Consider the following 27,338-nt stretch of genomic DNA (forward strand, 5'->3'; position numbering starts at 1 on the left):
AATGAAAAATTAGTCCTAATCTAGATGAGAGAAGGGGAGACTACCAAAACCCTTGAGAGAGAAATCTTGTAACCCCCACACCTTTATTCTTTCCAAATTGACTTGCCCTAGAAAGAAGATTCCATCCAAACCGTGGCTCATCCTTAAGTGTGTTGGATTGCTATTGGAAACCAAAAAGACAACCATCAAATCTTTTAGTGCCATTGAAGAGTTCAAGAGATCGAATTTACAGTTGGCAATCAACTTGAAAACCAGGAAGCTATTGAAGAGAAGCAATTGATGCAACATGTCGTAGCAGGAGCGAGGAGTTGTATCTTCGGATACAAGTACCTTACTCATATGGGAGGTTTTGTAAGTAGCATTGTATAACAACCATCTTTATTGTAGATTCGGCATGCTGGCGTGGTCTCAAAGTGTTTTCCCCGTAGCGGATTTTCTCTTCATCAACATATAGTTTGTTAACATGTGTGAGTTGTGGGTGTTAGCTGGTTTATTGCCTTATTCATCTTGATTATGAATTTGGTTAAATAACAATTTGAACTTTTTGGATAAGTAGATAAAAATCAGTAGTAAGTAGTGATAGTGGTCTAATCACGATTTTTCATTACCCTAAAGAAACTCATTAACATAACTCATAAGTAAATAATTTTTTTTTTTTTTTTATCAAAAAGCTAATCCAATGGTAATAGCACATGGGGAAGCGTTGGGGGATGTATGCACTTGCACCCAATGGTGGTATGGTTTGAAAAAGAAAATTGTTTCCCTCCAACACATTTTAGGATTTGTGAAAGTTGTTTCCCTCAGCCGTAAGAGGAATATACGCTTATCCTGGGCACATGGCACAATATATAAATTGTGCCCTCGACTAGGTATTTTGCATATTTAGAATTTTTTAGATAAAAAAATTTATTAACTATTTCTTTTAATAATTCAATAGTTGGGGCAAGGGGATTTGAACCAAGAGAAGTTTTTGTTGAAAATACTAAGAGATGCCAATTAATTGATTTACAAGGTTCTTGGCAATATATTAATTAACTTTAATTTGAATCTCCTTCTCAAAAAAAAAAAAAAAAAAAAAAAAAAAATTTAATTTGAATCTTAAGCATTTATGATCTTGAAGGTAAGCCTTCCCAAGATTCTAATGGAATTAATTACCACAATTTATCATCTACTGATTCTACCAAGTCTGTGCCAGGCCAACAACAAAGGGTGTTAATATTTGATAAGACTCGTGAACATGACACGAAGTAAGCAGGTCAATGTTTAGGTTTAATGGGTTGGTATTCGATTTGGGTCAACAAGAACAAACATGTTTAATAAGCAGGCCAATTCATGTTTGACATGTGAAACTAGCTTGAGCCAATCTAACCCATTTAATTAAATGTAAATTTTACTAATGTGCCCTTCAATATCTATGGTTGTAATTATATTTTAAATATTGCTGACATTATTTGATTTTTTTTTTTTGGTTGATAATTTGATAGTTACAATGGAAATGAGGGGATTTGAACAATAAATGTCTCCGTTAAAAACATCAAGAGATGTCAACTAATTGAGTTACAAGGCCCTTGACAATTTTGTTTGAAATCTAGTCGTATAAATTATACATTATATAAAATATGAGAATTGCTAACAGGTTAATACATGACTTATTCATTGAATGGATCGTGCTCATGCAAAGTCGTGTCAACCCTAACATGATTTGTTTATTAAATAGGTCATGTGAGTCATGTCATGTCAACCTATTTAATAAACATGTTGTGTAAAGATCGAGTGATTCTGACATGATTAATAAATTTATCATGTTTGTATTGACCTATAAAATCGAATACTCAAAAAATCCTCACATGTGAACAGGAATTGCAATCGTTACCAAAAAAAAAAAAAACAATAAAATTATGTGAAAAAGAGGGAGAAAATGGGCATTTGCCCCTTTCACCAAAACTTTTCAACAAAATGCCTCATATCTGAAACTAATTAGGGAAATGCCCATGTTTTGAAACTCGATTTTCTAAAAATTGAATTTCAATTTAAAACTCGATTTTTGGACAATCGAGTTATAGCAAACTGAAAAATTAAAAAAAAAAAAAAATCTGCAACTCGAGTTCCATGTAAAGTACTCTAGTTCCATGAACTCGAGTACCATGTGAAGTACTCGAGTTCATGGAACTCGAGTTCCTTGAAAAAATTCAAGTGGAACTCGAGTTCCATGAACTCGAGTATTTTACATGGTACTCGAGTTCATGAAACTTGAGTTCCAAAAAAAAAAAAAAAAAATTCCTAAGTCCATGTTTACTATAACTCAATGTTCCAAAAATCGAGTTTCAAAACAAAGGCATTTCCTTAAATAGTTTTAGACATAGGACATTTTGCTAAAAATTTTGTGAAAAATGGATAAAAGCCCATTTTGGCCTGAAAAAGACGAAGGTAAATTAGTTGATGAAAGGGAAAACAAATATTAGGAAATACTGACTTCTTCTTCTTACAAAATAAATATATAAATACAATTTCTTGTATACACACCTGTGAAATAATGACTAATCATGAATTCGAAAAGTTAAAAAATACTATTTTTTTTGGAAAAAAAATATATATATATATACTCATGACTGGACCGGCTCAAAACAGTTTATCATTATGTAGGGAAAGATTGTTGTTGCTATTTAATTTTCAGCAACTTGCGTTCACAAATGTAACTGATGATATAGATGGTTCAATTCCTTATTATCAAAAATAATTGGCCACTCAAATTCTTCCATATGAAATGAAGAAATCATATGGAAGAATTGAGCATCATAATTCATGGTGATTCAAATGATCATAAAGAAAAAGTAACCGAATACTTATCATTATATACCCACTATCCAAGTGAGAAAATGATTTTTTTCAATTCCCACCTAAAGTCTCTTTTTTTCCTCTATCAGATTCAATTATGCGCTCAGTAGAAAGGTCCTACACTATATGTTTGTTTGTCCGTTTTTATAGAATTTGAAGAAAATGGTCTCATGCTTTGGCCTCATCAAATTGAAAATTTGAAACTCGTCTTCTAGACCCACAATGTGCAAAAAAGCTTACCCACTTGCGTTTACTGTTAAACATACGGACCGACCTTTGTTTCCTTTTTGTCACACCTAACACTCTATGGTATGATTCTCCAAAAAAAAAAAAAAAAAAAAAAAACACTCTATGGTATGTGCAAACTTTAATCAAAACCCATGCATTCCTTGCTTAACACTAGAATATCTTCATGAATACATTTTCCAGTAAAATTGGCCAAACCTTTTCAAATTTTAATTTTTCAAGCAATTACAATCCCAAATTGTGAAATGCTAATTTTAAGAGACTAATGTGAAAGTACATGGCTTGAACATGTTCTGATGTCTAATATATAATTTTAATTTTGTTTTGAAATCACTTCTATTATTATTACTTTTTCCTTCTATGCCAAAACACACACGCTATGTACGGGTTGGCACCCACCACATACATAGGAGGGACCGCCCTTCACTATCTATGGCAAGGAAATAATATTTGATTGGTTATCAGAAATAGCAAAAGCAAAAAGAAGAGGATACTCCACCACTTAGCCTCCTGCTATGCCCTTAAAAGTCTAGTTTAGTCTCTCTCTCTCTCTCTCTGTGGAAAATACATTTCCAAAAATATTTTCACTGGATTAATTCTCTGTCCTCCCGACTAAATTCTCTCTCTTTCACTCTCATTTGCGATCATTATAATAACACATGTACACTAACTATTTTGACCATCTAATCTATAAAAAAGTGTGTTCGTAATAGTAAAAAGACATTACGTACACAATTAAGATACTTCTACCAAACCCATCATGGATAGAAACCTTGTTTAACTATAGGCAAATAATTGTTGCACATAAACTGTTACACAGTATTAAATTCACCTTATTTTTGAACTAAACTGTGATTTAAAATCATAATTTTAAACTATATAACCGTGACTTTAAGTCATATTTTTAGTTCAAAAATGAGTATATGTAAAACTTTTTTACGCATTAATTTATGTGTAATAAATACAACCCTTAATCATATTAAACAACAATTAAGTGAAGTGAAACCATCTTTTATGCATTAATTTGTGTGTAATAAATACAACCCTTAATCATATTAGACTAACTTTGATGTTGAAGTTGTCAGTTATACACGATAAATTATCAATAATCCAACTTTAACAAGTAATATTATATATGAGTTGCTTTATTGGTGATTGACTGATTGTCATGACTCATCTCTTTCACAATGTGCTTCTCCATTCATACTGGGAAATTGATCATTGTGGGATTAGAGCAACCATATCAGTTCGGGTAAATTTTTTGTCTATTTTACGAGAAAAATTTTACTTTTTCTATTTTACACATCCACTTTTACAAAACATCTATATCAGTTTATCTATTCTACATATCCATTCAATAAAATATTCATTCTTTTTACATTTTTTATTATTTCCTTCTCCTCCTCTCTAGAACCCTCTCACAGACCTAACACAAACCCAAAATCACCGACACCTAGCCATCAGCCACCCAACCACCACCATCAAACCTAGCCACCCACCCACCACCATCAACCCACAATCATCAACCACCATCACCCCACAGAAAATCCAAATAGAAATTCCAAACAGTAAATCCAAACCCCATAGAAAATCGAGACCCCTAAACCCCATCATCAACGACTCTCATTGTCTCGATCCTCGGCGAAGCTGGAGTTCGAGACCTCGGCGAAGCTGGAGTTCGAGACCTCGGCCCCACACAAAAACCCCATGGCACCGATGGAGGCGTTGGAGCTGTCCAAGTAGTAACGAGCTTCGCCCTCCATGTCCGATCAATTCTCCGTCACCGTCTCGTTTCCAAACGAATTGTTGGATCGGAGAGGCTAATTGGTGTTCCTAACTCACTCGCCAGCCAAACTCACCGATCGAACTCAATCCGTGGCGTGCGAGATCTCCGCCGAGCTATCGTCGTCTTCGTCTTCGAAGCCTGAGATTTTGAAGAAGAAGGAGAAGCTAATCGGCTTTGCAGAGTTGAGATGAGAGAAAAAAAGAGTTGTGATGAAATGAGAAAGAGAGAGTTGAGATGAGAGTCAGATGTAGGAGAGAGAAGAAATTATTAAAATAGTAAATACACGAGCTACATTGTGCACGGTCACTGTAGTATTTGTATAATTATACACAACTTTACACCTATTGATGTGGGTGTTTTTTTGGCCAAAATGTGTAAAAGTAATTGAACACTTATCATGACTTTTGCGTTTCCATAAAGAGTCTTATATATTTTCCCTTTCTGTAATTAATTTATTTCTTCCATATCAATCGACATTCTCTCCTACGATTATTTGCAGAGATCCTATTTAGATGTTTGGTGATAGTTTATATCTATTCCCATGTATGTGATCTATAAAAATTTATTTATTTAGGAATAAAATTTTCTTCCACATCAGGGAAAAACAATGACAGCCAAGTTCCTATAAAAAAAAATAAAAAATAATAATAACCAAATGAAGTTTCCTTAATTTAGAAAACTCAAATAACTATCCAAGTCATAATAAGAATTTGAGACAATTACGTACCCAGCAATCTTTACTTGACACAAATTCTATCAAGCCTTCTTCATTTCACAATAATTCCACCTTAATAAGAGGAAAATTTCCCTGAACAAGATAATCAGTCTCCATAAATAAATCCATGCTCTTGTGCACTTTATCAAACTAATTGCAAACTTGTAATAAATATTATCTTCTCATAAATTCCATTGATCTGCCGTACCAATATAATTATATAACTATCACACCAAATGTCATCCATCTTAATGAGCCAAGCTTTGATTAGACATTGTTGGGCCACAATCTAATCTTATTTGAAGTAAGATCTTTAACAAATAACTTTATCCTGTCCTCAAAAATATTATAATCAAAATTACCGTGCCAAGATCTCAAACTCATAAAAACATATTAATCACTAACAAAAGCACTAAGATTTACATGAAATCCCATTAGGAATAAATCTTAGAACCAACCTTTTGAACGAATTCATTATAATAATAAAATAAGTTACAAAATCTTCTCAATTTATTTTCAATTTTTAAGGTAGCATTAGATATGTTAAATATTAGCATTGATGTGTATATTATGTTGTATATGTTAGAGTAGATGCAGAAAAGGAAGTATAGAATAAGAACATTAGAACATGAGAGTTATGTGGTACAGCCTTGACGGCTTATATCCAAGGAGAAAACCCTTAAAAATTACATCTCTATTATATGAGAATGTAGTACGAAGTATGTATTACAATGAACCATAACATTAGTATATATAGTAGACTAAACTCTAGACTTCTAGTACAAGTAGGAGATGTGTCTTTTACAAAAAGTAGGTGGGCTTTGGCCTATTACATTGTTCTAATATGTTTAATATATTTCTAACAAAGTACAATATTACATCCTTTATAGGAATTAATGCAACTCTCTTGAGATCTATCTCGTTATATATTACAATTCTCTTTGCTTACAATAAACACATAAAAAAATTAAAAAGAGAAAAAAAAAAAAAGATGCTTGTAGAATTGTCTTTGCCATGATCGATAGAAAATGAATATGAGATATTGACAGCTTAATTCTCTTCGTGGAATTTTTGTTTTCTTTGGTCCAAGTTGTAGAACGATTAGTTCAATGAGAAAGAAAGTGGTAGAACTATTAGTTTGATAAGAAAGAGATGCCTAAGATCACAGAAAACATGTGGTAAACTATGACGGGGATCAAAGTAGACAGGTCAATTTGGATTATCGCTAGGTCGCCTGGTATATACCATTCAATCTCAATTATTTATGTAACTAGTCCTTATGATTGATGGCTATATTTATGTCTGTTTTCATTTCTTTACTTCCCCCTACGTTACGTTGTCTCTAGACCGTACAGTAGCTTCCGCTTTAGCACATTGGCAATTCTTGATAGACCGTACAGTAGCTAAGGTGCTAGTGTTTTTTGTTAACGAAATTGATATATTTCTACTAGTCAGCGATTCATGAATTTGTTTTGATTCTTTGTGATGAAGCCGAAACTTGACCTCGTCAGTATGCTCCTTGTTAGTATCGATGGACGATCTCTGGTACCTGCTATTAAGAAAAGAAAGAAAAGGGAGGCTTTCACCGGCATGATGCCAACTGAGAATACTCTGATGCTAAAGTTAGCTTATCAATTCTCAAAAGAAGTTTCTCACAATTATCTCTCTAATTTTTTTTATGTCCCTTTTACCTGGGTTGCATTCCCTTTTTATAGCTTACTTCGTGTTGGTGTAATTGTATCTGTTAATGCTCCTCTGGGCGTTTTTCTCCTGAAGGAAACGCGACATCAATTGACCTTGAAGATTGTATTTAAGACCTATCGGATGACCGTTAGGTCATCATTGCTTTTGTAACTGTTCCGACTCAATTATTTCTTGTCAATTGTCTTGATAGCATTTATTTACGCTTTCAATGTATGCAGACCTATCTTCATGTACACTGACGAGGTCTTGCCCCTGCACCCGTCCTTGACTTGGATGTAACTAAGGTCGTCTATTGCCTAGACGACCTAAGTTTAATACTCGTCAGTTGCCCCTCCATTCTGTGGTCGTCATGAACTTGGACGATCTCATAAATGTGATTAGACATGATGATTCGTATCTTCTCGGTTCCTAAAATTTTGGCTCTCATCTTAAATGCGAAAGGACTAGCCCCCAGGAAATGAACAAGTGTAGGTCTTTTGTTCGTGGCATGTGTGTAATTTCCTTGATTTTTGCTTGCCTTAATTCCATTTTTCCTTTTTAGAAAAATCATTCCTCTTCCTCTGCCCTATTTGTTTTGGACTTTAGAATGCTGAGAAATCTCCATACTTTGAATTTTCCTGGTAAGGCCTCTTTTCCATATGCTTTGATGGTTGGTTTTGAATTCGTTAGCCAAGAGTGCCCCTCAGTTTCATTCTTCTTTGCTAGGTTAGGGGTTTTCTTAGAATACTCTTTTGGTCGCTGTCCCCAAGCGGGTTTATTTGCGTCTCGTTTTTCTGCTTTTAGGCTCGTTTGCTTTTTCTCTATCCTTTGATTTGGCAATCTCTGATAAGACACCATTCTAAGATGGCTAGCATTGAGTATAAGGCAGACGACGTTAGGTCTAGTGAATTGGAGACGGGATTGTCTTCTAGTGCAAATTCTTTGAGTAGGGCAGTTGACACCACTGCTTCAAAGTTGCCTTCGTCTTCATCTTCATGCCCTTTGCATGCTTTTTTCTGAGTCTTGTTCCTTTAAAAAGAGTCACCTAAAGGGTTTTAGGAAAAGGTTTCAATTTCCTAAGGTTACCTCTATTAAATTACCTCGCTTGGGTGAGAAAGCTTGCAACTTTGCCCACGGGGAGGTGTGCTTTTACAAGGCTAACTTTCTGTGTGGCCTTCATTTCCCCGGCCATCCATTTATTACGCAACTTTTGAATGAATTTCAAATTTCCCCTGGTCAACTTGTCCCTAACACTTGGAGGATGATCATTAGTTGTGTGTCCATCTGGATGTTTGCTTGCGATGGGGAATTGATAACTTTGAATGAATTCTTATTTTTGTACCACTTGAAAGCTTCTACCCACTGTGGTTATTTTGGACTTTTACCTTGGGATAGGAAATCTAGGGTTGTTAGAGGTTTTCCTTCATCCTTTGGGAAACCCTGTCTGACGATTTATGGGGGGGAATTCCCAAGATTACTATGAAAATGGAAAGTCCTAGCACTTGATGCGTATTTCCATTATCCTTTTTTTGTCTCTATTTAACATCTTGATTACTTGTCTAACGAAGTTCTTCTTCTGACTCTTCACAACTCTTGATCGTCCTGACATGGAAGATAAACATTGCCACCGAGTTCGTGCTACCCTTGCCTATGCTTGTGAAATAGAGGATTTCGACGATTTCGTTGATCCTTGTCATCTATTCGACTGTTGTTTAGGTCCCGAACCTTCAAAGTATGTCTTGGAGAAAATCCGCCGAGAAGAGAAAAGTAAGATCATCCATCCTTCACTTCTTTTTTTTTTTTTTTTTTTTTTTTTTTTTTTTTGTCTAATTGGGAATTGCTTCTCTCTCTTTCTTTCCCCCCCTTTTTTTTAGCAGAAATGGCCACCAAATACAACAAAGACAAGTATGCCCGCATTAAAAACTTGAAAAACAAACCTCTAGCCAACTTGACTTCTGACTCGAAGAAAAGAAAGCTAAGTGACGAGAAAGCTGATACCGCTGCTCTTCCACCTGTTCATACCGCCCCTTCTTCTCCAACCCCGTCTCTGGAAGTGACTGCCTTTACCCCTCCACTTACTCATGCAAAAGGTAAAAGCAAAGTTGGGATAAGCGTATAGGATGACCCTGCTATAGCTTTGGGCCGCGCACACAACGTGATTACCAACGATGAACTGAAGGGTTTATCGTCCATTCCCTCCCATAAGCTTGTCAGTCGACATATCCATAAGTTGGTGCAGGTATGTAATTTTGTTCTTCCAACATCTCTTCTTGGATTTGTCTGTACGTGTGGGTGCACATATTGTCCTCCCTTATCTACTTGTTTCAATTAGGTCCTTAGGGAGTCATTGCGTATCACAATTGATTATTTGAACGTGGAGGAGAACGTCGTAGTGGCTACATCGAAAGCAGAATCCGTTGAGGTTGAATGCTCCTAGCTGAAGAAAGATCTAATTGCTGCCATGAATGAGAGGAATGATGCAAACCAGAAAATAAAGGAGCTTATTGAGGCCTTGCATGTAGAAAAGGCTCTAGTCGTTCAGAAGGATGAAGAGATTCAGGCTGCTCTCCTAAAGACTAATGAAGAGAGAGATAAGATCATCCAGAGGTTTAAGCAGTCGAAGGAATTTTCAAATCTTTAGTTCATGCAGTACTTTAAAGGGCTCGAGCTTCTATGCCGGTGGACAATGAAGCGCCACAGTTTGGCCATGGACTTTTCTGGTTTGGAATTTGAGAAGATTGACACGGAGATTATTGAAGATGAAGCAAAGGAGCAAGAAGAAGTTGAGTCTGGTGCCATGGAGAAGGAACCTGCTACGAACAAGGCTGTTGAAGGAAAAGATGTTGATGAATCTACCGTTCTTCCTTCATAAATTTTTTCTCCTTTTATTTTATTTTGAGAACAATGGGTTCCCATTTTTCAACAAACATTGGTTGCCTCCTCATTTTAAGGCTTTTATCTTGGACAACTCTTTTTTAACTTGTCACTCTGTTCATGCTATAACTTGATGCTTATCTTCATGAATTAAACTTTATCACCTAGTTTATGAGCTGGCCTTAGCTGAGTCTTTTGTTCTCGTAATTTAACTTCGCCATTCATATTGACGGAGTCTTTTTTGAGTTGGAATCTTTACTTCGTCATCTGTATTTGATGAAACTTTTATTCTTGTGATTTGAATTCAACATTTTTTATCACTTAACTTGGATTTTGACCTCATCTTTTATATTGACGAAGCCTTTATCCTTGTGATTTAAACTTGATGTTTTTATCACTTAACTTGGATTTTGATATCGTCATTTGTATTGATGAAGCCTTTATCCTTGTGATTTAAACTTATCATTTTTATCACATAAATTGGACTTTTAACCTCGTCATTTATATTGACGAAGCTTTTATCCTTGTGATTTAAACTTATCGTTTTTATCACGTAAATTGGATTTTTAACCTCGTCATTTATATTGACAAAGCCTTTATCCTTGTTTGTGATTTAAACTCGACGTTTTTATCACGTAAATTGGACTTTTAACCTCGTCATTTATATTGATGAAGCCTTTATCCTTGTTTGTGATTTAAACTTGACGTTTTTATCACGTAAATTGGACTTTTAACCTCATCATTTATATTGATGAAGCCTTTATCCTTGTTTGTGATTTAAACTTAACGTTTTTATCACTTGATCATTATTTGGACTCATCAAGGTTTCTATCATGACCTCTACGCTTTGGACTTTCCTTTTGAAATAAAATAGAATTTCTCCTTGGGGTGTTTGTCATGAAAAGAAATAGCTTCTGCTAATGCTTCGTCTATTTTATTCATCCTTGTTATAAAGAGGGGTTACAAGGGTAATACTTCTTGGAAACACAAAAGGTGCTGAAAATAAAGTACTGAAAAAAGGATAAATGCATAAAAACAATGAAATTGATGTCCCACTTATCTGTGGATGAATAAACAAGATGTTCCAAACCCTGGAACTTATTAGGGTTGAGAATCCGCTCCCTCATTGATAATACTTTTTAAGGTGCTCTACATTCCATGGACGAGGCAAAGGTTTCCCATTTGTGTCCTCTAAATAGTAGCTTCCTCTCCTTGAATAACGGATGACCTTGTATAGGCCTTCCCAATTGGGGCCCAATTTCCCTTCGTTTGGATCTTTGGTAGCCTGTGAAACTTTCCGTAGAAACATATCTCCAGGATTAAAGCACTTCAACTTGACCCTTTAGTTATAGTACTTCGTCATCCTCTCCTGATACAAGGCCATTCTTTGGGCTATGTCGTCTCTAACCTCGGGTAAATAATCCAGAGCTAGTTTGAGGCCCTCGTCATTACTTTGCTCATCATAACATACCCTTCTAAGGCTTGACATTCCAACTTCCACAGGAACTACTGCCTCAGTTCCAAACGCCATCTTAAAGGGCGTCTCGCCTGTTGGAGTCCTTATCGTCGTTCTGTAAGCCCACAACACTCCTGGGAGCTCATTAGGCCATGCCCCTTTTGCCCCCTCAAGTGTAACTTTGATCAATTTGAGCAAAGTCCGATTTGTGACTTCTATCTGGCCATTGCTTGTGGATGACCGGGTGAAGAATAGCAGTTCCTTATTCCCAGCTCCTTGTAGAAATCCCTAAACTTGTGGCTGTCAAACTGTCATCCACTGTTGGAGATGATGACTTGTGGAATTCCAAATCAACAAACAAGGTTTTTCCACATGAAGTGTTGTATCTTGGCCTCCGTTATAACTGCCAAATGTGTGCTTCCACCCACTTTGTGAAATAATCAATAGCAACGACTATAAATTTTACCTACTTCTTACCAGGGGGTAGGGAGCCCATTATGTCGATTCCTCACATGGAGAATGGCCATGGTGAGGTGTGTAAAGTTGTTATTTACAACTATGTGTTTTGTTGGCTTATATTCCATGCCAAATTTGATTGTAAATTTATTCAATCTTTTGTACCTTATATTTATTGTGGGATTTGATTGTAAGGGTTGTGTTATAGAGAAAGAGTGTGAAGACTCAAACAATTGAAGACTGAAGAGTTTTCACAGGTAGCTCACGACTAAGCATCTAGCGAATTGACTCATGTGACTTGCACATGCTGGAATACGAAGAGTCAGGCCAGGATGGAGACAGTTGTGTTTCACGAGTATCTCGTGGGTAAGGCCTTCCCGCGAGACACCCGCGAGACATTCTATTTTGCCAGAATATCCATTCTAATACACAATTTATGTGCCTACAGTATTTATACCCACATTACCCACAAATGTTAAGGAATGATTTTGAGAGAAAACCCTAGCCGAACACCTTGAGAGTTAGAGATCTTAATACCCACAATCCTCTACACATTTGCTTGTGGAATTTCCTCAACTCCTATCTCTCCATTTCCATACCATTGAGAGGTTGATAACTCAAACACTTACCACACCCTTTCAGAGTGTCAAGTGAAGTTTTGGTGTTGTTGGGAAGTATTGGAAGAAGCCAAGGATAGCAGATGCAACATGGAGCTTGTTGCGGGATTCGGAGAACTAGACAAGACACGGTTCCGAGAAGCCTTGTTGGAGTAGGAGCTTGGAGGGCTTAGGTACATCAGGTAGATTAGGCTTGGAAGGTCTCTTGCTAACCCATGTATTCCAACTAATTGTCTAGTGGATCGATTTCCGCTTGGAGGGCGGCAAAGAGGTTTTTAGCCGAGTTCTTCGGTTTCCTTTTCGATAACACATCGGTGTGTTATCTTGTATTTGCATCTTTCTTCCCTACTCTTTTACATTCAATTTTACTACTGTGTTGCTTTGATTATGGATTAGGTAGCTTGTTTGTTTATCCGCTCGCATTTTCACTATTTCGCACTTAGTATTAAGTTAGTGTAAAATCAATCGAGCCGTAACTTTAATTTGGGCGTCTAAACAGCTTTTGTGTTTTTAACACATTTTCGAGCATTCAATTGGTATCAGAGCAGGTACACTCGTTGTGGTTTAAATACCTGAGTGTGATCCTTGAACCTGTTTGAGATGGATCAGTCTTAATCTTTAAATGTTGCACCATATTTTGATGATAGTAATTATTCCTTTTGGAAAGTTTGAATGAGGGAATTCTTATGTTCAATTGAGATACTATTTGGGATGCAGTAGAAGTAGGATGGACTAGGTCGGAGGCCGCTAAATCCACTTAGGATAGAGCAGCACTTGCGGCAACTAACGCTAATAGTAAAGCTTTGAATTCAATTTTTTGTGGTGTTTCTCCAGATGAGTTTCACAGGATTTCTCACATAACAGTAGCCAAGGAAGCTTTGGAGATATTGGAGACCACCTATGAAGGAACAAAGAAAGTGAAGGACACAAAGCTATAGATGTCAACCACCAAATTTGAGGAGCTGAAAATGAGTGAGGACGAGTCATTTGACTCCTTCTATAGTAAGCTGAATGAAGTGGTTCTTGGCAAGTTCAACTTGGGTGAGAAAACGGAGGACTCAAAGACAGTGAGGAAAATCCTTCGATCATTGCCGAAGAGCTTCTGAGCAAAAGTCATAGCTATAAAGATTTGGATGAGATCAAAATCCAAGAGCTCATTGGATCTCTCCAAACGTATGAGCTGGGATTGCCTTCTCATAAGTCGAGTAAATCTCTTGCTCTTAAAACCATCATTGAAAGAATGGATGATTCCTCCGAAGAAGATGGAGTGGAGAAGGATGTAGCATTTCTTGCAAAGAACTTCAGAAAATTTCTGAAGATGAAGAACAGTGGGAAACCATTCAGCGGAGGGAAGTTTTCATTCTCCAAAGGTGATAGGAAGGAGTTTAAGAAGAAAGATGGAAAGGATTCACAATCTCCTCAAGGCATTGTGTGTTATGAATGCAATGGCCATGGACATCTCAAGAAGGAGTGTCCCAACTATCTAAGAGTGAAGGGTAAGGCGTATGCCACAACACTTAGTGATTCAGATTCTTCCAATTTTGATTTTGAAGAGAGCTATGATGGAGAAGGGAACTACTCCGCTTATATGACTATTGCTCATATGGAGTCCTCGGAGGACTTGAATTTGCTAGTGGAAGAGCTCGGTGAATATAGTGAAGTGGAGTCAATGGGAGTAGTAGAAGAATCTGATGCTGAAGAAGATGAAAGTGCAATTGTTCTTCAAGAAAACTACAATTCCGTACTTGAGAAGTTAGGAGAATATACAAGGGTGGCCAAGGCAATAGTTAAAAAGATGAAGAAGGTAGAAGAGGACTATAGAAGTCTCCTAGTACGATATAAGGAGGCCAAATGTGAAATAGAAACGCTGAATGAAGAGCTGACTGAAGCCTACTCAAAGATAAAATTCCTTGAGCTTGAGGTGGTTCAAGCCAATGCTAAAGTAGAGCGAGTCTCCTCCAAGAAGCTTGATGAAGTCCTCTCTCATCAAAAACCTTTCTTCGACAAAACCGGATTGGGATATATTGGAGAGAGTAGTTCGGCTGTCAATATATCCAAAGAAGTTAAGTTTGTGAAAGCCAAAGAACCAAAAGAAGTTGTCACTACTGTTGAGAAAGTAAAGGTGGAGAAAAATAGAAGCATGGCTAACCAATGAGTGTTGAATAAGCCTCGGAATCAATTAGTGGTCAGGTCTGAAGCCAAAGGGAAATCACTTCCAAAATCACAAAGAGGTCCAAGAATTCAACATTTCTATCATCATTGTGGACTTCAAGGACATACCAGACCAAATTGTCATAAGCTGAGGGCATTGAAGAGTGCAAGTGATCAAAGGTCAAAAGGACTTAGAAATGACAAAAGGACTTAGAAATGACAAAAGGAATTGGGCTGTTAAGCAATCAAAAGGTTGAGATGGTGATTCCGGTGTGATGGATATGATGAAAATGATTGATGCATTCACCACTTGTTTGGCAAGCTTCTCCAGCAGGTTTGAAGGTCACAACATTCGTACCCAATCCTATAGGGATATCACCCCAAACGCACGTGCTGTGTGGGTGAAAAGGGGTACTCATGCATAAGCATTACAACATGTCCATGCATTAATACTTTCGATGTTTAAGGACATATGTTCATGCATCACGACATGTATAATTTACTTTGTGTCATTTGCTTTTGGTTTATACCATGTTTCTTTTACAAGCTTTTGCTTTGTTCTTGTTTTTGTCGATCTTCTTTTCTTGTTCTGTTTTTGAGTGTATTCAAAAATTCAAAAACTCATAAAAATTGAAAAATCTTCAAAAAGTTTGATCACTTGTATTGTGTATATCACATATGAGTTTGGCTTAGTACCTTCGTACTAATGGTGTAGTGCATTTACGAGCTTAGCTTATTTTGTATGCACATCTATCTGTGTGGAAGAAATCTTGAAAACTATGTGTGATTGTTGTAAATAGATCTTCAATCTTGTCATGAATGATTGGTCAATAGTCTTGATGGTCTTGATACATGCATAGACTTGCGCCTATATCTCTTTCCACTTTATTTTTATGTTTTTGCAATAGAGCTCACCAAATGTAAATCTCAAAGTGAAAAAGGGATATTGAGCTGCAAAAGCCTGTTGCACATACTAGTATTTGACTAGGAAAAAGGGAAAGCAACTTTTGTTTTGAAATGTAAGGTGCTCAAAAAGCCAAAGGCTAATTCTCAATGTTGAAATATCAAAAATTTCAAGCACCGATCTCAAAAAGAGATGTATTATCCAAAAAGGATCAAATGTCATGATTTATGCAGAAGCTGTTAAGTGTAGTTGGAATGAGGTGTAATAAATAAGATGTGTAATAAGGGTTTGTATGTGTACAATAAGAGGGTGCTGGTGTTGGGGTGTAGAGCAGGCTGTGATGCAAGGCTGTGTAGGTTGGGATGCAGCAGTGATGCAGTAGCAGTGAGCAGTGATGCAACAGGAGTATACGTGCCTAAGGTTCACATGTGAGATACATTAGAGTTGGTTATTAACTGTGCAAATCAGTTAGAGTTAGTTAGGGACTGATGGGTCTTGACAGTTGTCTTAATGTTGTATAAGAGACTAGTGAGTTGTATATTGGACAACTAAGCAAATTGTATTCTTCAATGAAACTTTTTCTTTTCTTTTCTGTTATCTTCTCTCTCTATCTTGAAGGCCTAGCTGACCTCGAATCTAGCTACACATAAATCCACCAATGCAATCCTAACAAGTGGTATCAGAGCATCGTTCTTGTTGCCATGACTGAGACTTGTGCCGCTGCCATGAATACAGTGAATGAAGCTATTGCTTCTCTTCGAACTACCTCTGACCACCATAATAAGGACATCCAAGAAATACAAAAGATTCAGAGCATTCATACCAGAACTCTGAACGAAATGAATCAGAACATCAATGTGATCTTGCAAAAGCTTAATTCCATAGAGGGAAATCAACATTCACCTCAGAGAAATGTGCAACCGAATTCAATTCCCAATTCTTCAACCTTGTCACTCGCCAAATCTGTGAAGTTGGATTTTCCTCGATTTTCTGGTGTTGATTCGACCAGCTGGGTTTACAAGGCTAATCAGTATTTTGGTTACTATCAAACTCCAAGTGTAGAAAAACTAATGATAGCTTCTTTCCACATGGAATTGGAGGCATTGATATGGTTCCAAGAAGCAGAGGAAGTTGGGATATTTTCTGATTGGGAATCCATGGTGCAGGCTTTACATGAAAGATTTGGATCAACGGCTTATGATGATCCTATGGAGGTATTAACAAGGCTGAGGCAGACCACCACAGTAGCCTTGTATAAAGCAGAGTTTGAAGCAATATCAAACAGGATCAAAGGGCTTTCTCCAATGCACAAGCTAAGCTGCTTCTTGAGTGGGTTGAAAGATGAGATACGTTTGCCAGTAAGAATGCTTAGTCCTCAATCCTTGAATGCAGCATTTGGATTGGCTAAAATACAAGAAGAATATGTGATGAGTTGCAGAAGGAATATGAAGAATCAACAAGATTCAGGTAAGAACTCTATCTTAGGTTTGCCTAAAAGTAATGGTGTGGTAGAAACTAAGTCTAGTATACCCATTAAGAGAATAACTCCTGCACAGATGGATGAAAGGAGGAAAAATGGACTTTGTTACAATTGTGATGAGAAATGGGGGCCTGGACATAAATGTAGGAATGCTAGACTCTTTATTTTGGAAGGAATTGAATTGGTTCCTAATGGTGATAATTTTGGTGTGAGGATATCAGAATTGGATGAGGATGTGAATGGTGGGGTGGTTCATAAAATGGATAAGGGTGTTCAATCTAATCAGGATGAGGAGGTAGAGATTACTTTGTATGCTATTACAGGAACACCTACACCTGGCACAATGAGGGTGAAGGGAAGAGTAAATGGAGATAGGTTAGTGATTTTGATAGACACGGGTAGCACTCACAATTTTTTGGATGCATCCTGGATCAGTAGCTTACAACTAAGGGTAGATGTTACAAAGGTGTTGGAGGTCAAAGTAGCTAATGGTGAAATTGTTAAAACTCAAGGACTTTGTAGTGAGGTACCTGTGATAGTCCAAGGAGTGAAATTTTGTATCAACTTTCATGTTTTGGCATTAGGTGGCTGTGATGCAGTTTTAGGCACTCAATGGTTAAGTACCTTAGGTGAAATCCAATGGAATTTTAAGTTGTTGACTATGAGTTTTTGGTATAGGAATCAGCAGGTTTTGTTGCAAGGTCTAAACTCCAATTCAGATTCTTCTTTTGTGGATGGCAAGAAATTCTTCAATGCTTTAGTGAAGAGAGGGTTATTGTTAAAGATTGATGGGGTAGACTCAACTGATGTAGTAAGTAAACTTCCTGCTGAGGTGGAAACACTATTGCAAGAGTTTAGCCAAGTCTTTGAGACTCCTACTGAATTACCTCCACTGAGGGGTCATGAGCATTCTATTACCCTTAAGGAAGGTGCCCAGCCGGTATGCCAAAGGCCCTATAGATACCCATTTTATCAAAAAAATGAAATAGAAAAAATTGTGAAGGAGCTTCTGTCAGTTGGTTCAATTAGAGACAGCAATAGTCCATTTGCTTCACCTTTTTTGTTGGTTAGGAAAGCTGATGGCTCATGGAGAATGTGCATTGATTATAGGGCATTGAACTCTATCACTGTCAAGGATAAGTTTCCTATCCCTATTATTGATGAGTTGTTGGATGAATTGCATGGGGCTGTTATTTTCTCTAAGCTAGACTTGAGGTCTGGGTACCACCAAATCAGAATGAAGGATGAAGATATATCCAAGACAGCTTTTAGGACACATGAGGGTCACTATGAGTTCTTGGTAATGCCTTTTGGCTTAACCAATGCTCCTTCCACCTTCCAATCCTTAATGAATCAGGTATTTAAGCCTTTCTTAAGGAGATTTGTCCTAGTTTTCTTTGATGACATCTTGGTTTATAGCAAATCTGTGTTTGAACATGTCATCCACCTTAGGAATGTTTTAGAACTTTTGGCTACTCATCATTTATATGCTAAAAGGTCTAAATGTATGTTTGCTTGTTCAAAAGTGGAGTATTTGGGACATGTAATTACTGTTGAGGGAGTACACACAGACCCAAAAAAGGTGGCTGCTATGCAGCAGTAGGCTATTCCTAAAAATATCAAGTCTTTAAGGGGGTTTTTGGGTCTCATTGGCTATTACAGAAAGTTTGTTAAGGGGTATGGGACTATTGCAGCTCCTTTGACTGCTTTATTAAAGAAGGATTCTTTTTGTTGGTCCAAAGAAGCTGATTTGGCTTTTCAACAACTTAAAGAGGCTATGATTACCCCACCTGTCTTGGCTTTGCCAGATTTTGAGAAGCCTTTTGTGGTGGGGTGTGATGCTTCTGGGAGGGGAGTAGGTGATGTCTTGATGCAACAGGGAAGGGCTATTGCTTATCATAGCCAAGCACTTAAGGGAAAGAACTTGGCCTTGTCCACATATAAGAAGGAACTCTTAGCCTTGGTGATTGCTATGAAGAGATGGAGAGCTTATTTGGTGGGCAGACCCTTCACTATCAAGACTGATCAACAAAGCCTAAAGTACTTGCTGGAACAAAAAATTGGAACTCCTGCTCAACAGAAGTGGTTTACTAAGTTGTTGGGTTATAATTTTGTGGTGGAATATAAGAAGGGCAAGGATAATTTGGTAGCTGATGCTTTATCCAGGAAGGTTGAGTTTGAAGACACTGATATTGATGGTGAGGGGGGAGTTTTATGCATGATTTCATTTCCAACTCCTGCTTGGCTGACTGACCTCAAGGCTAGCTATGCCACTAACCAGCTAGTTCAGAGTATTTTTCAAGCTTCTCAATTGGGGAAGGAAGTTCCTAAGGGGTTCTCAATACAAAATGGACTTCTATTGCATAAAGGGAGAATTTATTTGGGGTCCTGTGATGCCTTAAAATATACTGTTCTGCAACAAGTCCATAATAGTCCTTTAGGGGGGCATTCCGGATTCCTTAAGACCTTGCATAGAGTGAAGAAGGATTTCTCTTGGCCTGGTTTGAGGGAAGATGTAAGGAAGCATGTGAGGGAATGTGATGTTTGCCAAAGACTAAAGGCTGAGACTTGTAATATAGCTGGTTTGTTGCAGCCCCTACCTGTACCTGAGAAGCCTTGGTTGGATGTGAGCATGGATTTTGTTGAGGGTCTTCCAAAGTCTCAGTCTAAGAATGTGGTTTTGGTTGTAGTGGATAGGCTGACTAAATTTGTTCATTTTGTTCCATTGTCACACCCTTATGCTGCTACTAAAGTAGCTACCCTATACCTGCATTATGTATTCAAGTTACATGGAATGCCAGCCTCAATTGTGAGTGACAGGGACCCTGTGTTTACCTCACACTTTTGGCAGGAATTGATGAGATTGCAGGGGGTGCAGCTAACCATGTCCACGGCTTACCACCCTCAATCAGATGGGTAGAATGAAGTGGTTAATAAGAGCTTGGAGCACTATTTGAGAGCATTTGCAGCTGACAGACCCCACTCTTGGGTTGACTGGCTTCCCTTGGTAGAATTTTGGTTCAATACCAATTTCCATACATCTACCAAATTAACCCCTTTTGAAGCCTTATTTGGTTATCCTCCTCCAAGGTTATTGGACTATATACCAGGCACTACTAAGGTTGAACGTGTGGAGGTGCATTTGAAGACCAAACAGCAGCTACTGACATTACTGAAGCAGAACTTAAGGGTAGCTTAGGAAAGAATGAAGGTCAATGCTGACAGGCATAGGACTGAAAGAAACTTTGCTGAGGGTGATTGGGTGTATTTAAGGCTACAACCTTACAAGCAAAGGTCATTGAGGCAGAGCAAGATGGGGAAATTGTCTCCTAGGTATTATGGACCCTTCCAAATCTTAAAAAAAATTGGTCAGGTGTCTTACAAGTTAGACTTACCATCAGATTCCAAGTTGCATTCCACGTTTCATGTTTCATGTCTAAAAGAAAAATTGAGTCAGCATGTGGCAACCATTCCTACTCTTCCAGCTGTAGATGCAGAGGGCATCTTGAATCCTGAACCCATTACTGTGTTGCAGGAGAGGTCCCATCAGTTGAGGAATAGGACTGTGACTTAAGTCTTAATTCAGTGGCAAGGGGAAGGTGTGGAAAATGCTACTTAGGAGAATTTATACCAGCTGCAGCAACAATATCCTCACCTTGTGGGCAAGCTGTTTTAATGGGGGGGGGGTATTGTTAAGTGTAGTTGGAATGAGGTGTAATAAATAAGATGTGTAATAAGGGTTTGTATGTGTACAATAAGAGGGTGCTGGTGTTGGGGTGCAGAGCAGGCTGTGACGCAAGGCTGTGTAGGTTGGGATGCAGCAGTGATGCAGGATGTAATGCAGCAGTGATGCAGCAGCAGTGAGCAGTGATGCAGTAGGAGTATACGTGCCTAAGGTTCACATGTGAGATACATTAGAGTTGGTTATTAACTGTGCAAATCAGTTAGAGTTAGTTAGGGACTGATGGGTCTTGATAGTTGTCTTAGTGTTGTATAAGAGACTAGTGAGTTGTATATTGGACAACTAAGCAAATTGTATTCTTCAATGAAACTTTTCCTTTTCTTTTCTGTTATCTTCTCTCTCTATCTTGGAGGCCTAGTTGACCTCGAATCCAGCTACACATAAATCCACCAATGCAATCCTAACAGAAGCCAAATGAAAAGCTTCTAAGATTTGTAATCAATTTGTGGGAGGTCATATATGTTCATTTCTATAATTGAGATAGACCACTTAACTTAGTGCTAGTTGTGTATGACTTGATTGAATTGATCATTGAAACTTCACTCTGGTCTAAAGACTATTTCACACTTGATACTCACCCACAACACACAAGACTTTGATTCATTTAATGCTTATCTCATTTGTGTGATTGTACATGTTCAAATGTGATGTGTATGCTCAAGTAATTACTGATCAAACCCAAAAAGATTTTTGAGTGTTTATTTGTTTTTGAAAGTGATTTTATACTTTCGTGTTTTTAGTTTTTGTTCAAAATGCATTTTTGTGTTTTTCTTCAAAAACTAGTTCAGAGGTTGTTTTACGAGAAGCTCGCGACTTAGAGATTCTCGCGAAAAGTGCTTAAGGGAAATAATTTTGTTGTCATTTCACATAGAGACTCTCGCTACTGTCTTGCGAGCATTTCACGACTAACAGCTTCTCACGAAATGTTTTTAGGCCAAAACTGTATTTTTCCAAATTCAGACAGAAGCTATCACGACTGTCTCACGACTGATTCACGACTTAAAGCTTCTTGCGAAAGGTTTTAAGCTTTAGTGGCCATTCTCGTAACTGTCTCACTATTGCCTAACCCGCGAAAAACATGTGTTTTCAATTTTTATGTAACAGATGTGACAGTTTTTCAAATACTTAGACTTTCCCTCACACTGCCTCTCTTCGAACCCTTCTCAACCCAAAATCAGTTTTCACTTAAACCCCATCATTTTCAAGCAAAAATCTCTGCAAAAACACTTCAAGGTATGTTTTTCTAAACATTGCTTTCATTTTTGTCTTAAATTTTGCAGATTTTAGCTTAGGGTTTTAAAAATTGGGGGTTTTTTTCGAAAAAGGGTTGGGGTTCTCAATTTTGTGAAATTTTTCCAAAATCTTTGATTAGGCTGAGTCCCATTTGGTATTTGTGTATCTATGTTGGCCCCATGTGGCAATTTAGCATGTATTGAGGCAAGTTTTCACCATGTTCATGCATTATTCATAATTGGATTGCATTGTTGCATGTTAAGTGTTTGACAGAATGTTCAAGTGACATTTCTGTGTTGAATTGGACTCAACTAAGTTCCAATGTTTGGTTTTAGCCTTAATTGATCATGTTTACCTTGTTTTGGTCATTGTTTATGTGTTTTTCACACTTTGCCCATTTTGTGCTTTAATGCCATGCCATGCCATGCACACACTAGGCACACTCCTAGGCCCCTCTGGGCACACCTCATGCATCTCATGCTGCATCCTTATGCATTAGCACATGCACAACTTCTTAAATTCATGCATTGTGTCTATGTTTAGCTGCTTATCTGTCTTAGCATGTTGTTTTGAGTTGGTTATGCTCTGTTTTTAGGTTGTTTTACCTTTGATTTGGACAAACTTGAATCTAATCAAGTTTTGTGTTCAGTTTTTGTGTTTTTGCACTTGTTTTTGTTCTCTGTTCCCTATGCAGATGTCTCTAACCAAACATTCTGCAACCAAGAAGTCATCCAAAGATGCACGCACTGATTTGGATAACTTCAAGTCTACTGAGGCCAATATAAAATACAATGACTGCTACAAGAGAGCAACCATTATTATGGAGAGGGTGGTCCAGCTAGAAACCCTTGAGGACACTTTCATTCCTGAGGTGTTCAAAGAAAGGACTTGGACCAAGCTATTGAACCCGGTTGGGGTTGTCTACTCAGAGATCATAAGAGAATTTTTCTCAAATGCTACTATGGAAGGAGACCATATAGATTGCTGGGTGAGGCATAAAGAATTTGTGATTACAAGGGATAGCATTCAAGAATTTTTGGAGATTCGTCCTCCCTCTCAGCCAATCTCAGTCCATTATGAAGATAGATTGGGATCGACTAAGGAGATGGTGAAACTACTTGGTGGTACATCAAAGAAATCATCCATGAATACAATCCCATTTTCACCGGAGATGAGGGCTTTGGCATATGTGATGATCCATAACTTGTACCCGGTCACCAACCTCACTATGTTGTCTGCTCCAAGGACAAGATTTTTGTTCAATTTGTTTACTCACAAGGAGATTGACATCTATGGTCACATCTTCTATATATTGAAGAAGAGCATTGAAAAGCAAAATTCCAGAACAATTATGCCTTTTCCCTCACTGATTATGGGACTACTTGCTAAGGCAAAGCTAAAACTTCTGAGTGGTCTCACTGTGGTTCAGAGGGACTATCCTATTGGTGCACACACAGTCACTAGGATCACAACTCACATCAAGGGCTTTAAAACAGGTGTGCATACGATACCACATGATCTTGTTGAGGACGAGGGTGGAGATACAGAGAAGGAGGTTGATAGATTCACTTCTGCTCTAGAGACTTCAGCATAACCATCCTCTTCTGCACCAACACGAGGACCAGACAGACTTGATCGCCTCCTGGATAAAGTGGATCAGATGTTTATCGTGCTTACCTCCCATGTGCAGCACACCGTGGACCAATTTGCCTATGTTCAGGGCCAGATCACTGCTTTGTCCTCACAGATTGATGATTTATCCATACCGCAAGGATCAGATTCAGAGTTCGATCATTTCTAGCCTCTTTGGCCATTCTGGTCAAAAAGGGGGAGAAATTTTAGAGGGGGAGCATAGGTTTAGGCTTAGAAACATTGGTTCACAGGTGGAATACCTTTGCTTATTTTAGTATTTATGATTGCTGGTTTATAGTTTTTACTTCTTTTGTTTAAAGCTTAAATACTCTGTTTTTAATTTCAATTTATATTCAAAATTTGTGTTTATCTCTATGCCTTGTAGCATTTCTTTTGTACTTTTAAGATATTGCTGATATGTCTTAAGTACCTCACTCTTGTACCCTAGTAGGACCTTGTATCCTAGATGCAAATACTTCGTGTATTTTGCATTGATTAAGTGTTGGACATGCAATTGATCCTTGGGATTGTTCTTAATTGCATTGCGTGTCCGGATGAGCATTACTTGCTAAATGTTCATTGTAGTCATTCTTTAATAATTGTTTTTGTATGATCAAGATATGCTTACATGTTTTATAGTGTTTACAAATTTGATCGCACTTTACTTGCTCATGTACGTACCTTGTGTTCAACTTGTCATAAGCTTAATAAAAGTTTTGTTTGTGTGCAAGTGTTTCAGGTATATACGTGCAAGTGCTTCACAACTTCTAGATTAGGTGTGAGTAAGTTTTGCCATTGTTCCCAAACTCACATTTAAGTCTAGAGTCTGTTTTAAGGGTTTTGTCACAGAATAGCCAAAGGAGGAGATTGTAAAGTTGTTATTTACAACTATGTGTTTTGTTGGCTTATATTTCGTGCCAAATTTGATTGTAAATTTATTCAATCTTTTGTACCCTCTATTTATTGTGGGGTTTGATTGTAAGGGTTGTGTGATAGAGAGAGAGCGTGTGAAGACTCAAGCAATTGAAGACTGAAGAGGTTTCATGGGTAGCTTGCGACTAAGCATCCCGCGAAGTGACTCATGTGACTTGCACATGCTGGAATGCGAAGAGTCAAGCTAGGATGGAGACAGCTGTGTATTGCTAGTATCTCACGGGTAAGGCCTTCTCGTGAGACACTCGCGAGACATTCTGTTTTGCCAGACTGTCCATTCTGATACACACTTTTTGTGCCTACACTATTTATACCCACATTACCCACAAATGTTAAGGAGTGCTTCTGAGAGAAAACCCTAGCCAAACACCTTGAGAGTTAGAGATTGTAATACCCACAATCCTCTACACATTTGCTTGTGGAATTTCCTCAACTCCTACCTCTCCATTTCCATACCATTGAGAGGTTGATAGCCCAAACACTTACCACACCCTTTCAGAGTGTCAAGTGAAGTTTTGGTGCTGCTGGGAAGCATTGAAAGAAGCCAAGGATGGCAAATGCAACATGGAGCTTGTTACGAGATCTAGAGAACTAGACAAGACACGGTTCTGAGAAGCCTTGTTGGAATAAGAGCTTGGAGTGCTTAGGTACATCGGATAGATTAGGCTTGGAAGGTCTCTTACTAACCCATGTATCCCAACTGATTGTCTAATGGATCAATTTCCACTTGGAGGGAGGCGAAGAGGTTTTTCTCTGAGTTCTTCGGTTTCCTCTTCGATAACACATCGGCGTGTTATCTTCTGTTTGTGAAAGTTCAATAAATGCATAAAACACTATGAACATTTAGACCCCTAATTTACAAATTACCAATTTATATTTAATATCAAACAATTAATGTGCGGAATATGAACATAAGCTTAATATAGAATAAATAAACAATCTAAACCAAATAAAATCACATCCACAGTAGAAATTAAATGGAAAAAATTAAGGGAAGAGAGAGGCAAATACAAGGACAACACAACGATGTGTTATCGAAGAGGAAACTGAAGCCCTCAACGTAAAACCTCTCCGCCGCCCTCCAAGCGGTAAATAATCTACTAAAGAATGTAGTTGGGATACATGAATAGTAGAAGACCCTCTAAGCCTAATCTACCCAATGTACCTAAGCCGTCCAAGCTCCTATTCCAACAAGGTTCCGTCAAACCTATTTCTTCTTTAACTTACCAGATTCCACTACTTGACCATAGCATCTACCAATATGAAATTGGTCCCTTCTTAACTGCTTCCCAAAGAACCAAACAGCCTTCTCATAGATATGGGTATGGTGAGAAAAGGTTTTGGTAATGTACCTTTCAAGGATTTAACAATGGAGAGGAAAAGAGTAGAGGAATTTGAAGAGTCTCTATGTGAAGATTATGGATAAGTCAATCTTGGTTTTCTCTAGGGTTTCTCTCTCAAAATTCTCTCTAGAAGCTCTCTACATTTCGTGGGTATAAAGGTCTATATATAGTAGGGTGAGAAGAAATGTGAAAAGTCAGTTTTTCCCAAATAGGGTGGTCTGGCGACTTGGCCTTGCGACTGGGCTGAGTCGCGAGTTCAAGCCGCGAGCTAATGGCCTGGCTAGCCTGGGACTTTTGTCTTATAGTGCAATAGCTGGCATGACTCTTTAGCTCCCCTACATGCTTCACACGTGTGCCAGCTTTGGTGGCTTGCCAGTCGTGAGTCACTTGCGAGTCTGGCCGCGAGTCTCAGCATCCTTGCACAATCTTGAGCATTTCTTCACACTCTCTCAGTCACTACCCTTACATGATTCCCACCTAAATATAGGGTTACTAATTGCTAAAATACAAGTAAATTTGGTACGGAATAAAGCCAACAAGATGGTTGATAAAATTCAAACTTACAATTTGCATCTTTCTTCCCTACTCTTTTACATTCCATTTTGCTGCTGTGTTGCTTTGATTATGGATTAGAGTAACTTGTTTGTTCATCCACTCACATTTACACTATTCCGCACTTAGTATTAAGTTAGTGTAAAATCAATCAAGTTGTAACTTTAATTTGGGGGTCTAAACAGCTCTTATGTTTTCAATGCATTTTCGAGCATTCAAGGTGATACTAGTCAAGTGCTCTATTGGGACATTTTGCATATTTCCAAACTGTTGGCACTTATCGTACCTCTAAACGACCTGAGCTGTATCTTTCTGCATAGTTAGCCAGAAATATCTTACATGAACAACTTGCCCAACGAGTGATCGTGGTCTAGAGTGATTTCCGCATACCCCTTCGTGGATTTCCCTTAGCACATACTCAGCATCTTCTGGATCGAGACACTTCAAGTAAGGTTGTGAGACTCCCCTCTTGTGAAGCTCGTCATTCAAGATGGTAAATCTAAATGTCCTAGCTTTGACTTTTCTGGCTTCTGCAGGATTTGCAAGGAGGTTACCATCCTTGATGTATGTGATTATTGGATCCACCCAGCTTTCTCCTAATTGGACGTAACTCATGCCAAACCCCTCAATGCTCGAGAGGCATTGCACTACAATGTGCAATCCAGGTCTTCATTCATTGGTGTCCGATGATGCCAGCTTA

The 27,338-nt window shown here is 37.9% G+C and overlaps 1 long non-coding RNA gene across 2 annotated transcripts in view; it reads right to left on the reverse strand.

Moving 5' to 3' along the window:
* Positions 1-4,418: 4,418 nt before the first annotated feature.
* Positions 4,419-27,338, reverse strand: part of LOC115989411 — a 32,868-nt gene continuing 9,948 nt past the window's right edge. For both annotated transcript variants that reach the window (XR_004091916.1, XR_004091915.1), the window contains exons 3-4: positions 5,595-5,675; positions 4,419-5,005 (exon numbers count right to left, since the gene is read on the reverse strand). This is a non-coding gene — a long non-coding RNA (uncharacterized LOC115989411). The remainder of the gene's footprint in view (positions 5,006-5,594; positions 5,676-27,338) is intronic.

Source organism: Quercus lobata, chromosome 5 (genome assembly GCF_001633185.2).
Source record: "Quercus lobata isolate SW786 chromosome 5, ValleyOak3.0 Primary Assembly, whole genome shotgun sequence".
Classification (NCBI taxonomy): Eukaryota; Viridiplantae; Streptophyta; class Magnoliopsida; order Fagales; family Fagaceae; genus Quercus; species Quercus lobata.